The sequence below is a fragment of the Pundamilia nyererei genome, unplaced genomic scaffold, assembly GCF_000239375.1.
Source record: "Pundamilia nyererei isolate P.nyererei 1_Seehausen unplaced genomic scaffold, PunNye1.0 scaffold00024, whole genome shotgun sequence".
Taxonomy (NCBI): domain Eukaryota; kingdom Metazoa; phylum Chordata; class Actinopteri; order Cichliformes; family Cichlidae; genus Pundamilia; species Pundamilia nyererei.
Genome location: NW_005187425.1, coordinates 821442 through 836658, shown reverse-complemented (window position 1 = coordinate 836658; position 15217 = coordinate 821442). Strand labels below are relative to the sequence as shown.

Here is a 15217-nt window from a genome sequence, read left to right as displayed (position 1 = left end):
TGAGACAGAGAGAGTGAGAGAGAGAAAGAGACTGAGTATGATTCTACGTGTGCACATGGGCGATACGGAGGACCTGCTGCCTGTCCCGCTGAGCTTCCAATTAGCACACACCACTAGAGCAGGACACATACACACAGAGACACACAAACACACACGGAGGACCCTAGAGAGAGGCCTCAAACCTGCCTGTCAGCTGCTGTTAGATCACACTGCACTTAGCTGACACAACAAAACACACAAACACCTACACACTTATATGCAAAGTTTTACAGTGATTAACATTCAAGGATAAAACCTGCGTTCATATTCAGTTAAAGTTGAGGGCGCACTGAACTGCTGCTGATCTGGTTGCTCGTGAGAATATTAAAAGTTACGAATGTGTTCATAAAGAACAGGAAAAGTATTTAATTTAAATTTGCTTCAAGTTCTCTCGAATCCTTCTATCTAATGTATGCGAACACACACACACTAACACAATATTATCACACAAAAACCTTCGCTGCACCACCTATTTTGTCCTTGTACATATTTTAATGATGCCATCAATAATGGACACGTTCTGAGGACAGGCAAAATAGGATCTTGCAGCGTTGCCACACACGTATTCAGATGTGCATATGCTCAAAAAATGTGGGTCAGGCTGTGAGATTTCTTAATCTTTAATTAAGAATATCTGCTGGTTTGTCAGTGAGCCCATTAGTGTGCCCTTTGCTGGTGAGCCTCCCTCTCTACAATTTGCTCAGCCTTCTACTACCGAACTGTTTTCAGAATAACAAGCCTGCGCTAGATCAAATAAAAGAGTGCTTCCTTTTATTGGTTTGTATATATATATATTTTTTTTTTTACTAGATTGGATTAGTAGCCTGCCTGGTATTCGTTTAGAATAATTTTAGCACAGATGCTTAAGTGTGCGTGAAACCTAATTCTAATGGTCTTCGACATTTTGATGATATGATATTGACATACGGGAAACTACATATAATAAAATCACATCATGTGTGATAAATTCAGTGACGCTGAACTGATTGCTGTTGAAAAGTCTTCCGATTCTGCTCCAGCAGAGTCATTAGAAAGCATCAGCCAAAGAGGCCTCTGGTAAGGACTGGGAGATGGGATAAATTTAATCTCACTGCACAAGAACACTTCAGCAACTTGACATGAAGCATAGAGATGACAAAGGTCATTATGAATGGCAAAAAATAACAGATTGTGTCCCACTCCTAGGTCCTTCCCAAGTCTGACATCACCATCTTAGTACAACCACTCATCAAGGTCACGAGTCTTTTTATGCAGCCCACACCACCTCCAGTTCTCGCCTTGAACTTTGCATCTTAAGAGCATCTTTCATTAAAGCCAAAACAAATCTACCTTGGTGCGTTCCCTCGGGTGTGATTGACGTGACACCACAAGCTCAGGGCCAAGCAGAAATGAAGACTGAGAAAGAGCTCGGGCAGATGATGAGGACGAGGATGAACTGAACGCAGACACAGAGGTGGTGGCCTTCTTCCTGCCTGCTCAGGGAGAAGATTGTCCTTGCTTTGTTAAATGATTTCTTCCAGCTGAACTCTTCCCCCAATATCAGTCAAAAAGAGATCACACAGAGAAAACAAAGATTGCATGTATACCCAGAGTTCCCCGGGTCACCTTGGCATACAGCTCACGCAGTAAATCAATCCATTTATTGCCATTTCAATAACCATTCAGGCTATTTTTGTCACTAGATGCCGTTCACTGTCCAAGTTACAGTCAGAAACTCACAAAGTATTCTTTATATTTTCCAAGATGTGCACATTTTATAACTGTATTTAAATGTAAAAATGAGCTGGTTTGGAAGCCAGTTCAGTTTGATTGAGCTAATCAACACAAATACAGATGCAATTTAAAAATGACTCACTTGTGTAAGGAAAAAATACATTTTAATGCTGTCCATAAATATTTTGGTGGGCAGGATGATGTGCAGACATACCCTAGAGTAAGTTTCTTTAATTCATGCCCACCTGCCTCTCCTGGCATTTAGGACAAGAAACTGATTGAGCATTCAACCTTTTAAAAGATTTTGAGACCATCAATTTTATATCACAACCCAAACGTGCCTTTTCGACCCCTTCGTGCATGTATTCGCTAGCCTTACCTCTTTTTCCCACTAGATGGAGGTGTGATACTTCCACAACACTCCTTCATCCATGACGCAGCACAGAAAGTAAACTCACCCAGAGGTCTAATTTACAAACTCAGGTCAACTTCTGTAGAGGTAAATACTGAAGATTCTGTATTGTGAGGATTTTTAGGTCAGTATAGCTTGATGTTTGCAATATTTTAATTTATGACCTGGGAGATCTCATGCGTTAAAGACTGAGCAGCTATAGCACAGTGAAATGGCATTAACGCCATGCTCAGAGGCAAATCAAAAGCTTGTTCTACAGGAACATTAAGCCACAGATTTACTACCCTGCACAGGTTTAACCTGCCAGTCTGGAACTGAAGCAGAAACTTCAAAATCAACTGGAGAAAGACACAACGACCATGTTTTCCACAACAGAGTAAATTGAACACTTAAATATGATCCATTTACATATTGCTGACATTTAACTAATTTGTTCCCTTTCTTTCTTTCTTTCTTTCTTTCTTTCTTTCTTTCTTTCTTTCTTTCTTTCTTTCTTTCTTTCTTTCTTAAATAAGGCTGATTCAAAATGTCACTTGCTGATTAATGGCAACATATGGCTGCAGCACATGCCCTCTAACACTACTATATAAGCTATGAATGGACATGTTCCTGTGATACACTAAAACCTGTGGATGTGTCCAAGCATGTGTCTGCTACTGGACGTTATCGGCATGTGATCAAAATAGTTTCTGTGTGTATCTTTCCCGTGCATGTGTGAGATACTTTCACAGTATGACATATGCTTGAAAAACACATATGTCAGCAAGTGCTGGCATATGCGAATGACATATGAACACTGTTTTCACTACACGGGCATGCGTGTGTGAATTTATACATTGAGGGTAAGCCTGTGTGTGGTAGTAGTAATCCGCACCAGGCAGCTGCGCTCGTTCGTATTCAGCCCCAAGGCACTTCTAGGCCTACTTGCTGATTAGAGATCAGAGAGAGAGAGAAAGAGGACAGAGTGAAATGGTATAGAGCGGGGATGAGAGACAAAGAGAAAGAAAAAGGTCCTCTCTCATTTAGTAAAGAGTTTGTTAATGTCTATAATCCCATTAAGCAGGGGGAACAGCTTGACCCCTCACATAACATGCATTAATATGTATGGGCGAGTGTGTGGTTGCAGTGTATATTCTTTTTCTCTCATACAAACAACCCCAGACACTTGATACAGCGCATCCAGGAAAAGAAATTGATTGCCCTTATAAACAATTGATAAGGCCCTAATGTAACATTGCAAGCTGTTAAGGAGAATTGGAGCGGCGAGTCATGAAAATGACATGTAAATCAAATGAGCGTTGTATATTTTCAGGCACAATTTGCCAGCAATTATTGTGTTGACCTGGCTCCTCGGTTGACAAAAGAAACCTGTTCCCTCTGAGGAGCAGGAAATCAGCTTTTCAAGTGCTCTTGTGTTTGAAGAGTGGTGAGCAAGGCAAGGCGTGATTGCTGCACTCTGCAGAGAGGATCGCACATGGGGTGATTTCATACAAGGTGAGAGAAAGCAGTGAAGGCCAAAGCTAGTTGTTTTCTTTTCCTTCACAATATACATGCAAGCAGCACTTAACTCAATGTTATCTCAGCTAACTCACACTGAATCGATCCATGCTGAAAAAAATATGATAAAGAAGAAGATTCAGTATTAAAAAAAGAAAAGAAGACCCTCCAGCTTGTGGCCTCCTTCAACCTAAAGCTCCGATGGATGGATGGATGGATGGATGGATGGATGGATGATATGTGCAAAATTTAACCTGAATTCCAAAATGTTGGTTTGCTGTGTAAAATCTAAATAAAAAACAACATACAATAATTTGTGAACCTCAAATGTTATTCACAACAGAATCGTATCACAATAGAAAAAGTATTAAATTTCTAAGCTGAGAAAATGTGCCATTCTAAGAAAGACATGAACTCATTTTGAATTTGGTAGTAACATGTCTCAAAAAAGTTGGGGCAAGGCTATGTTTACTACTGTGTAGCTGTGGTAAACATGGGCTTCTGTTAACAGCAGACTGTAAACATCTGGGAACTAAAAGGAGAGGAATGTTGTCCCATTCTGGTCTCATATAGGACTAGTAGTCATGAGTCTTCTTCATCATATTTGAGGGTGGGGGTGGGGGGCTTTTTAAGTGAGCACTAATAAAAAGCCAGAAGGTTCCTTTCCTCTTTAGTCTGGAGGATGTGTCCATGTTTTCCAAAAAATAATTTAAATTTTGATTTGTCTGACCACAGAACACTTTTCCATTGCGCCTCAGTACATTTGAATGTCACTTGATCTGGAGAAAATGCCAGGATTGCAGGATCATGGTCACCCATGGCTTCTTCTTTGCTTGATAGATGGCAAGATGAACTGCATTCAATGACCTTGATTGGAGGAAGTGTTACTGAGCCCCATGCTGTGATTTCCATGCTTGTTCTTAATGCACTGATGCCTGACTGCCTGAAGAACATGAACATCTAATATTGATTTTTAGTCTTGTCCCTTTTATATTGAGGGACATTATTCAGAAATTCTCTAAAAATTTATACACTCAGTTTTTTGCAGACTTGTTATCCTCTGACCATCTTGACTTCTTAGAAATTCTGCCTCTTTGTGATGCTCGTTTTTGAGATGTCCAATTTTAAAAAACAGATATTACTGGTATTACTTGTGATTGCTTACACGTGTTCCCACTTAACGTAAATAGTTGCAAAATGTTTCTTCAGTTTCTCCACTTAGTTTTCCAGCCTTTTTTTCCTGCCACCTCCTGCCACCATCCCAACTTTTTTGAGATTCGTTGCTTCCATCTAATTCAAAACATGCCAATGTTTTCCATGAAATCAAAAAAGTATATCAGTTTAAACATTTGGTGCGGTTTATGTGTTCTATTGTGAATAAAATGTGGAGTTATGAGATTTGAAAATCACTTAATTTTGTTTTTATTTACATTTTACATGTCATTCGAAGCTTTTTTGGAATTGGGTTTGTATTTACATATAAGCAGCAGGATAGCTAACATCTTATGCACTGTATAATGCACTGTATATTAGATGTGATATAACACAGGATTTGCCAATAAGGCTGCAAATCCAAACTGAATTGGCTGGTTAAAACTAATTAATTGACTGCATTATTTTTACACAACCAGAATCAAATGAAATGAAATGACATGAAATAATAAGCTTAAAAACATTAAATAATGTTGAATCAAGAAAACATTAAATAATAATAAAGTTACTCTATTTGGATTGTGTTGAAAAAAATTGCTACAAATCTTATGAACAATTATTTCACATAATAAACAGACCTCGTATCACTCTTGGATAGATTAAGGTTCTGTTTAAGCACAAATTTTCTTTAACTAATTTGTTTTATAAGATAAGATTACATTGTTTGGAAACATGTTGTTTGTCTTCTTTTTTGAGGAAGACTAGTGATGGTATACCTGTTCTGAGTTTATGAGTAACGCAGTACAGAGTACCTTAAAGAAAAAACAGCTTTCCTTACATGCATATTTTAAACTTGCTCCAAAATTTTGCATAAACTACAGGAAGAACTTTTGCTGCTAGTGGGAAATCTCTGACATACTCACTAAATTGTCATATACATTATTGATGGGATACTTTAAGTGTTCCCAATAACTTAAAAGTGCACAGAGAGACACAAAGGCACCAACGTGATGACGTCATGTTGAGCACAGTATATACTGCAAAAGAGAGGAAGGAGTGTTTATGTTTACATTTGAAAATGAATGTTAAATTCACCTCCACATTAAATACGAACAAATTACTTTAATTGCAGGTCATCATAAAAGCACCACTGCCTCAACAATACCTTCTGAGTGCAACTCAGCAATTTATTTAAATTAATAAGACCCTCCACAGCCAACATGCCCGTTTGGGCTCATAGAGCTGGGCCCAATGGGCTGAGGCTCGTCAACAAGCAAGCTCTAAAACACATCCAGCCATCACAGGCACGATAAACTAGTCGCTTGAATCACTGGGCGTGATAATGGATGGAATTTTGTTTCAACAAATAAAGTTCAACTTATTATTTAATTAGGCTGAAAGTTAATCTTCACTCTTTATTATCTCTAATGCATATAGACCTGTATTATAGCATATTAATATATATTAACAACTCTCACTCTATCATTTATTTTAGTTGAAGAGAAGCTTCATATGTGAATATAGTTATTTACACAGCATGTAAATAAAGTTGGAGCAACATCTACAAACTGACAGTCATTTGTTTATGACTGATTCATTTAAAAATATTTTATAGATGAATTATAAGTAATTACTCTGTGTTAGTCCTGCCACACACTGTCCAGGGTGTACACTGTATGACAGCAGGATTAGGCTCCAGCCCCATTCTGCAACCCTGAATTGGATACGCAGAATAACATGGGTGGATTTAATTTAGTAGTAACAGCTTTTTGGTTGCCATATTGTTGAAATTCCTTCTCTGTCATGACACTTTGCTCACTGTTTGTTATTGGGAAATAAACTTAACTTACTTAAGAAAAAAAAATATTATAATGTCTATGATTATATCTAGCTTATTAAAATTAATAACCATGGCTTGATGAATTGATTGCCTTTAATGTTTTCAGAACATTAGGTCTAGAAGCTGAAGCAGTCGCTGCTGACCGACATCGATGGAGATCACTAGCTGCCCGATGCGCCGCCCGGCGTAGGAGGAACTAAGTGCTAAGTAAGTAAGGTCTAGAGGTAACTGATGTTTGATGATGGAAATTTCTTACTAATATTTACTTAATGGCTTGGAGGAATCGTCAGTCTGAAGATTGATGATCATTTTTTACATGGAAGATAATTTGAAGATAGTTTTTACGACTTAGCAACCCAAAAAGTTGTTGTGATATTAATTTGGAGTGGATTTAAAAAACGTTCACTATGTGATCCATAGCACAGTGGGTAACAAATGACTGAATTTACTACTTAGAATGTAAATTTCCATTGTCTATGTAACCATTTTGCCTCACACATTAGAGTTTCGGTTATAAAAGACAACCTTCAGTCCATTTCTTCCTAGATTTCCTCAAGGTGCAATTAACAATGTCTCACTTGGCCACAATATTAAAGCCACATGTCTAATGCCATGAAGATGTCCTGTATGTTGACAAAAGAGTTTGGATCAGTTGGGGTATGGACACCAGATCCCATGGTTGTTCTGTTTGGCAACTGGATATTTAGATCCTTTACTTCTTGTTCATTGCGAGGAGAAGCCTCCATAGACTTGCAATCTTGGTAGTTTGTATGCAGGTCAGAACCTAGTGCTTTTTGCAGGGTCCTGCTAGGGGTAGGCACAGCCTTTGGGGAGTGCCATGTGTTGCTTGACCTGTGGCTGTGATTAGGTAATTGGTAACACTGATACTTTCCATAGCTCAGTCCCATGAATATTGTAGCTAAAGGAGTAATTCTCTTTACTCCATTTGTCCTTGGCTTTAATATTGTGGGGGTGATCAGTACTAAGTATTACAGGGCAATGGAACTGGCAACAACTAAATGGGGTGTTGCACCGTTTTTATCAATTACTTCCGAACTGTGCTATTTATGGCACGCAGGCACCTCTCTTCTGAAAACAGCATATGATCTGAGGAGAAATTATAAATCTCATAATCTCACCAAAGGCAAATAAAAGCTGGATTTTCACAGTTTATGTTTTTAGAGAAACAAATTGACTGGTACATTAGCTGACCAATCGTATCTCAGCTTCGAATCAGTTTTTATCCAATCACAGAAGAGAGCGATAGTCTTGCCCCTCCCAAAAACTGGATGCTGAAAAAGAACGTCATCTACCTTTTTACGTTTAGCTTTAGCAAAAATTAGCTAGGTGTTCAATCATAGATAAATCCTGCCGAACCAAGCGTATTTTCTTTTGAACCGACAGCCTAAGTAAGAGCGATATATTTGGCGCTCCCTGGTATTACAGTGCCAAACATGTATGTAAAAGCCTTACGTCGATGCAGAGATATGTTGAAAGGAGAACTGGTCGTGTGAAATGCTGACTAGCTTACTCAAAGCTAACTGACGAACAGGGGCCGAGAAGCGAAAGTGGCTAATATTAAGGACTGCTAAGCCTATCACAACAACGCTGGGTGTCTTAGCATTTCTACCGTGATCACGAGAAGAGGGGCTGATAGAGGGAGACTGAGAGTGAGAGATTCCTTTCATACGCAGTAAGTAACACTTGGTACTCGGAATGAGCAACGAATCTACACTGGCTAGCGACCCGCTAACGTGTAACGTTAGGCAAACAGTTTGACAACTGTGAACTTCGCTAGCTGGTTAGCTAGTGAAGTTAGCTAACCAGAGTGGCCTCTGTTTTAGGTAACGAGAATCGAGAATTGGCTTGATTTTACTTCAGGATCTCAAAGTACCGTTATTTATATGTCTTTATTGGGACAGGGAGTACGATATTGTCGTTGACGCCGGTGTAGCCACACTTACTAACACGCCCGAGCTCCATTCAGGTGATTTTCACATTAATTGGAGCGTTTCACGCACTTGTCAATATTCAAATGGGTTATCAGCATCGCTCTGCTGGCGGATTAATGATTATCATTCCAACGTTTGGGTCTATCCATGTGATCCGAGAAGGTTTGGTTTGTCTTTATTTGCTTGTGGCATGTGTCGACAGTTTTTCTCCACTAAAATTATTTTTAATCTGATTCATGAATATTTGCAACAGGTGCGATTTACGTGGAACTAGTTTTAATGTGTAGCTTATTCTGGTTACTGCTTAGCATAAAGCTAGCTTTTGTTTTAAACGTCAACATATTGTTTACTAACAATGTACGTAGTAGAGTCTAGGTTTATTTAAAGCTTCTATTCCCATTTGCTCCCATGAAGCTCCAGTACAGGGATTAACTTGTTTTATTGCCTTGTTGTGGGTACTTTTATTGGGTTGTTGGTGTGTGTGTGGCAGTGTGTTTGTGTGACGGTGTATTCCAGAAATGGCAGCAGCATCAGTGGCATGTTTGTGTTGGCACCTTGATGTGAAATCCTGCAATAGCCATGCTCTTTTAGCCTATGACTGCACTGGGTGCATGGGCTTGTCCAAAGGCCTTTATCTATACCCATGTGGTTACGTTAGTGTGAACTGAAAGGGTTCACACGCAGATGCATGCTCAGATGTAGTGGCAAGCCTTGAATAACTGAGAGATTAATTTGTGTTTCTGCTTATGTCTCAGAACAGGGTGATAGTATTGGTTAAGATTCTTGAATCAGCTTGTGGGGTTATGTAAATGCTGTGCACGTGTTTTTATAATGTATCCCAAAGGAACTGAAAGTGGTTTTAGTGCATGCTTAAGTACTCCTATGTTTAAAGTCCCTCATCATTTTGCCACTTCTGAGAGTTGAGAAATGATGAGAAAACAGAGGTACACAGTGCAATGCAAAAGTATTTGCTCCCTGTCTGATTTCTTAATTTTTTTAACCCATTTTTCACATTTACATGTTTCAGATCATGAGACAAATTTTAATATTAGACAAAGCTAACCTGAGGAAATATATAATGTTGAATCAAGAAACCACTTAAATAGAACCTGTCTGACAAAGTGAAGTAGGCTAAAAGAGCTCAAAAGGCAACACATCATGGTACGATCTAAAGAAACTCAAGAACAGCAGAAAAACAAAGTCACTGGCATCTGTCAGTCTGGAAAGTGCTTCGAAGCCCTTTCTAAAACTTTGGGAACCTAGCAGATGTTCCCAAACATCTGCTAGGTGTTTGGGAACACCTAGCAGATGTGTTCACAAATGGAGAAAACTTTAAACAGTGGTGAAGATTCTCAGGGGCTTTCGACCAAAATTACTCCAAGTGCACATCAGTTACTCATCAAGGAGGTCACAAAATAACCCAGAACAGAATTGCAGCACACTCTGTAAAGTCAGAGATCATGATTCAACAATAAGCAAGCGACTTCTGTGGTGGTTTGTTGCTTCAGGATTTGGACAATGATCCAAAACACACCAGCAAGTCCACCTCTGAACGTCTCAAAAAAACCAAAGAGAAAATATAGGTTTTGATGTCGCCTAGCCAAAGCCCAGACTTGAATCCCTCTGGTGTCGCTGAATTAAAACAATTCTGCAAAGAAGAGTGGGACAAAATTCCTCCACAGAAAAAGCCTCATTGCCAGTTATTGCTGCCAATGCTGGCACAACCAGCTAATAGGTTTAGGGGGCAATTACTTTCACACATAGGGTCAGGTAGGTCTCAGTATTTTTTTTCCTTAATAAATTGAATCATCATTGTATTTAACCAGGTTATCTTTGTCTAATATTATAAGTTTGATGATCTGAAACGTGTTACAAAAATGGAAGAAAAAAAAAATCAGGAAAGGGGGGGGGGCACTTTTTCACAGCACAGTATATTGCAGAGAAAGCACCTGCAGTCCAGTATGACATGACACGTGTACTTTCAATCTCTTTGGTCTGGACAGACATCCCCATCATCTGCTCAAAGGACACTTGTTCCAGGAAATTGACAGCTTCAAAGATGAGTCAGCAAAGAGAGGGGGGATCTGTTTGTTTCACTTGTCAAATTTGTTTAAAAAAAAAATAAAAATCAGAAACTTTTTTTGAGGTAAAGTTGTTTTAATCTTTTTAATCATAACTGAGAACAGTGTGTTATACCAGCTGTTCACTGCCTTCTTTATAAAATCATCAAATGTGGATGTGGCTAAGGGGTACTAGCAAAAAGATGATTCATGGCTAAAAGTCAATATAAGCACATTAGTAGAAACTGAGCATTTACATGCCTGTATGTTGTGGATTTTCTCTTCAGAGATGGACTCAATTGTAGAGTTAAGCTATAACAGTCACAGCTCAGTTTGTTTTGGGTTTTGTTTTGTTTTTTATAAATATTGACTAGCTGCATGTGTTTTTTATTTTTATTTTATAATTTGTTTTTGGTATTGTGATCTAAGGTGGTCATAGCTTTCTTAGTTAAACTATGATGCCTTAAGCTTCAACTATTTGCCATTGCCATCTTGATATTTTGGTAAATCTGACAGTGACAGACATTTAACAACTTATCAGTCACAAGTTGTTGGCATATGCCGAATAATCGTCCTTTCCAAACATGAGCATAATTTGCAAAAGTTCAATTCATGATGTCCTGGAACTACTGTCAGTCTTCAGAATGGATTTTACTTAGTTCATACAACAGCAGAGCTGTTGGGCTCTGCTATGGGGTTATAGCAAATCTCTCCAGGTAGAGGATAGGAATATAAATCTGAACACAAATAAGATTTAAAAAGAAAAGTGAATACTTTGGGAAAGAAATATGACCAATGGTTACTTTTGAGGTGGTAATGCAGCCATGTCAGTTCATAAGAATAAATCAACAGCACTAAGGTGTTTCCTTTATTGAGTTAGCTTTGAAGTTGATGACTTCCATGCTTCCTTTAAATATGTTGCATTACAGTATAGTTGTTGGGTTAACTTTTTGTTTCCTAACTCCACTACTTTAGTTGTGTCCAACTAAAGAAAGGGTGCAGCAGTGGTATATTGTCATGGGCTAATATCCCATTCAGGCTTTTACTTTTTACCTTAATTTCCCCTTAATCAGCTCCTCAGCATGGTACAGCACCTCTACAGCAAGCTACACTGCTACCATGCTGCATTTCCTATCAGTCTAATATTATCATCATGTCTTTTTCCCCACACAAAACAACAGTACAGTAGTTTAGTAAGGTGATGCTGACTTCTAAGGGTAGATTGGCCATTATATCACACACTGTACCTTTCATGTCATCGAGTCAGGAGAGAGAGCTGTAAGACATTAGTAATAGTTCACTGTGTTAAGCCTGTGGTCTGCATTTGACGAGCTAATCTCACCCTGCGTGGATCCTATCAGCAGCTGACTGTTAAATTGAGTTAACTTGTTAAAGCTGTCCTGAAGCTGAGAGTGGTGGTTTTTCTGGGGCGCCTCAAACAGAAACCAGTGGGGAAAAACATTTTGGCCTAGTAAATCATAGCAAATCCCGCCTCTGCTTTTTTGTCACCTTCATAGACTACATGAATGTTCAGACATACATACATGTGGTAGTTCATGTGCAGTCACGTCTGGCCACTACCACTGTTGCTATGACAACCACTCAGCTGCCACTCCAAGCTGGGTAGCCATGGAGACATCAGACTTTGGGTGACATCATTCTGTGGTGTACAAATTACCTATGCTGGTATTTATTTTTAATGAACACCAGTGGCCTGGGGAATTGGCAACTGCCAAAGATTTAGGCTTTTAACCAAACGGCAATTATCAGGACTGTAATAAAATATTTTTAATGAATTAAAAAAAATTGTTTTAAGTGGTTCAAACTTGAATGTGTATCATATGCCAAAAAATAGACTTTTTTGGCATATGATACACATTCAAGTTTGAATACAGACTCTGCTTTACCTGTGTAAGCAGTCAAATGTTAAAGGCCCACTTTGAGCCAGGTATGGTACACGTGATGTGTATGTAGTTGCAGCATAGGTGAGAGCAAATAATGTTATTTGGTGATTGTGGAAATTGCTTTGATATCTGCTCAGTGTTGTGTGTGACCGCATTTGTCGTCAAGGTAATAATTCAAGTGTTCTGGACTACTGATGCTTTTCCTCCCTTTGATATGTGATCAGTGACCAAGTGTGTTTGTCTGTCATGCACCTGTTGAATATCATCTAAATTTTGGAAGTCACATCAAACGCTTTGATAACAAACCATTGGCAAGGTAAAGAGGGAGGAACTTGGATAAGCATTATTTATTTCTTAAAGATCAGAAGATTAAAAAAAGAATTCTTTTAAAAAAGGATTCTTTATAAAAATTAAAAACAGATTAGACTCCTTTCAATCATTATAGAAAGCAGAAGTTTGAAGGAAAAGTATTTTCTTAATTTCAAAAGTTTATCCCCTGGTTACATCATACATAATTTAAAAAACCCAAACCCTTGATCATTACAAAGAAGGGATCTTGTGGTTGTTTTACTCTGGGGTGTACTTTGCTGGCTTCTTATGGGTATGCTTTAGGGTTGGTCGATTGGACGAATACATGCGCGAATACATCACCCATCGGCGGAAATTTTGCAAACACTGCCATATATATCTTGCCAACTAATTTCACCTTGTATCAGCCAGCAGCCACTTGCAGTTGGTTGGGGAATATGTGTTTTTGAGATGTTACAGGCAAATTTCTAGGACAGTAGGACTGGAGCTTTAGCTATAAAAATGAAATGAGATGCACCTGCCAGTGCACAGCTCAAACTGTTACTTGATTGTAGTGCTGTCACAATTGCTCAAAAATCACATTTGCTTATTATTCATTCATTATTTCCAAAACAATTCCCAAAGAACCAAACTATTTGACTGTGCGCTACTTTGACACACAGTAGGGCTGTTCAATTAATCAAATGTTAATTTCAAGTACAGTTTTGGCTTCCAGCAGTTAAACAGCATAATATAGATAAAGTGTGATGTGTGAGTGAGGTGCATGCTGTCTGGCAGTGTAGCGTGATATTAGTTGTCTTTGAAGCCTTTCTGTTCTTTTAGTTAGGTGGGGGAAAGATGAGTACACAAGGCGGTCTAAATGCTTCATATGTAGATGAGGGTGACTCACTCACTGAGTCCCCTTCATCTATGTCTAGTTAGCATTCATACGTGTCATTTTGTTGATGAAATCTGTGTTTTTTAGATTTGACTTTAAATCATAAGTTAATAGCAAATAGCGGGCACTTATCTATTTTTATTTTTTGAGAGGAACCTTTTAGCTCTGTCCACATGTACATTAACAGACACCATCCTTTGAGTATGCCTGCAACTTACTTGTAAGTAGCACTTATTGATATTTTCAGATATAAGGTATGGGTTATTGTGCAATTTCCGTGGCTAAGATTCCATTAAGCAGTGTGACAATCAATAAGACTGTAAAAGTTAATGTTCTCTCATTGCATAACCAATAAACAGACTGGATAGAGAATTTCTCTCTGCTATCCAGCAGCGTAATGCTGCTGTGCATTTAGCTAATGCAGGTGCAGTTATTGATAGATAACGCATCCTCTTGAACACTCTGTGAAGTTTGTTAATGCTTTTTGAAGGCAGTTCTGGCTACCCAGAGAAGCTTTTAAACTTTCTTCTGTCTCTTTAAGGATAAATTTAAGTAGCTGCTATTTGTGGATGTGGTGTGCAGTGATCACCAATAAGAAATAAGAAACAGTTGATATGTTCCTTAAGCCTTACATACAAAGTTTAAGAAACACAGGAAGAAAATTTCCAGCAACTCAAAAGTTAAATATTCTCCTTAAATATCTGTGGGGATATTTGTAGTCTTTGTGTTTTCAGAATATGCCAAAGCCATGTGAGATTTGTAAGCTGTTTATTTTGGCTAAATAACTTTTTTTCATATCACCCAGAACTAGTTAGAAGAGGAGATGATGGCTGTAAAGCAGTCAAAGATGGATAGATACCAAAGAAATGGTAACATTTCAAAATCATGAATATATTGCAAGAGAACACTATTTGTCCTCTCCTAGTTATATTATGCAAATCTTTATATATTCCTTCACGATTTCTACAACCTTTTCTAATATCATTAGTAATCATGAAGATTGAAACTTTAATATTGTCCAGTTAGTTTTTCTCAAAAATTAATGGTTGGTATGACTGGCAGTTATCCGTTAAGGTCTTTCTAATACAAATCTCTCATGGATGGTTTGGAATGAGTCCGTCTGTATTTATCATGTATTGAGTAGAGCAGGGCTATATGACCAAAAATAATTATCACGATATACATTTGAAAATTTGCGATAACGATATAACTGTCGATATAATTGACACTAGACAAAATACTTTACAACTCCACAACTTTATTAGCGCAAAAAAACCCAACAATGTATTTTCACTTAAACAAGCAGCTGTTTTTTATGTGCATTAAAGTTCTATAAAAATTTAACAGTGCAAATGCAAATTCCTTGCTGACAGTTTAACCAAAAGGCATTTCCAGTGGAAATTGGCCGACATATCCTCAGCATAACCATGTATAATATCCACAAAACTTAAAAAGAGGTTAT

General features: G+C 38.1%; 1 protein-coding gene across 2 annotated transcripts in view; it reads left to right on the top strand.

The window, feature by feature from the left end:
• Nucleotides 1-15217, top strand: part of ppm1ba (protein phosphatase, Mg2+/Mn2+ dependent, 1Ba) — a 39898-nt gene that overhangs the window by 15558 nt on the left and 9123 nt on the right. The window contains exon 4 of one of the 2 annotated variants that reach the window (XM_005727316.2): nt 6760-6860. The gene's annotated coding sequence lies outside the window, so the exon portion shown is untranslated. Of the gene's footprint in view, nt 1-6759; nt 6861-7923; nt 8347-15217 lie in introns of those variants that run through there. The other variant, XM_005727315.1, reaches the window with a different exon arrangement.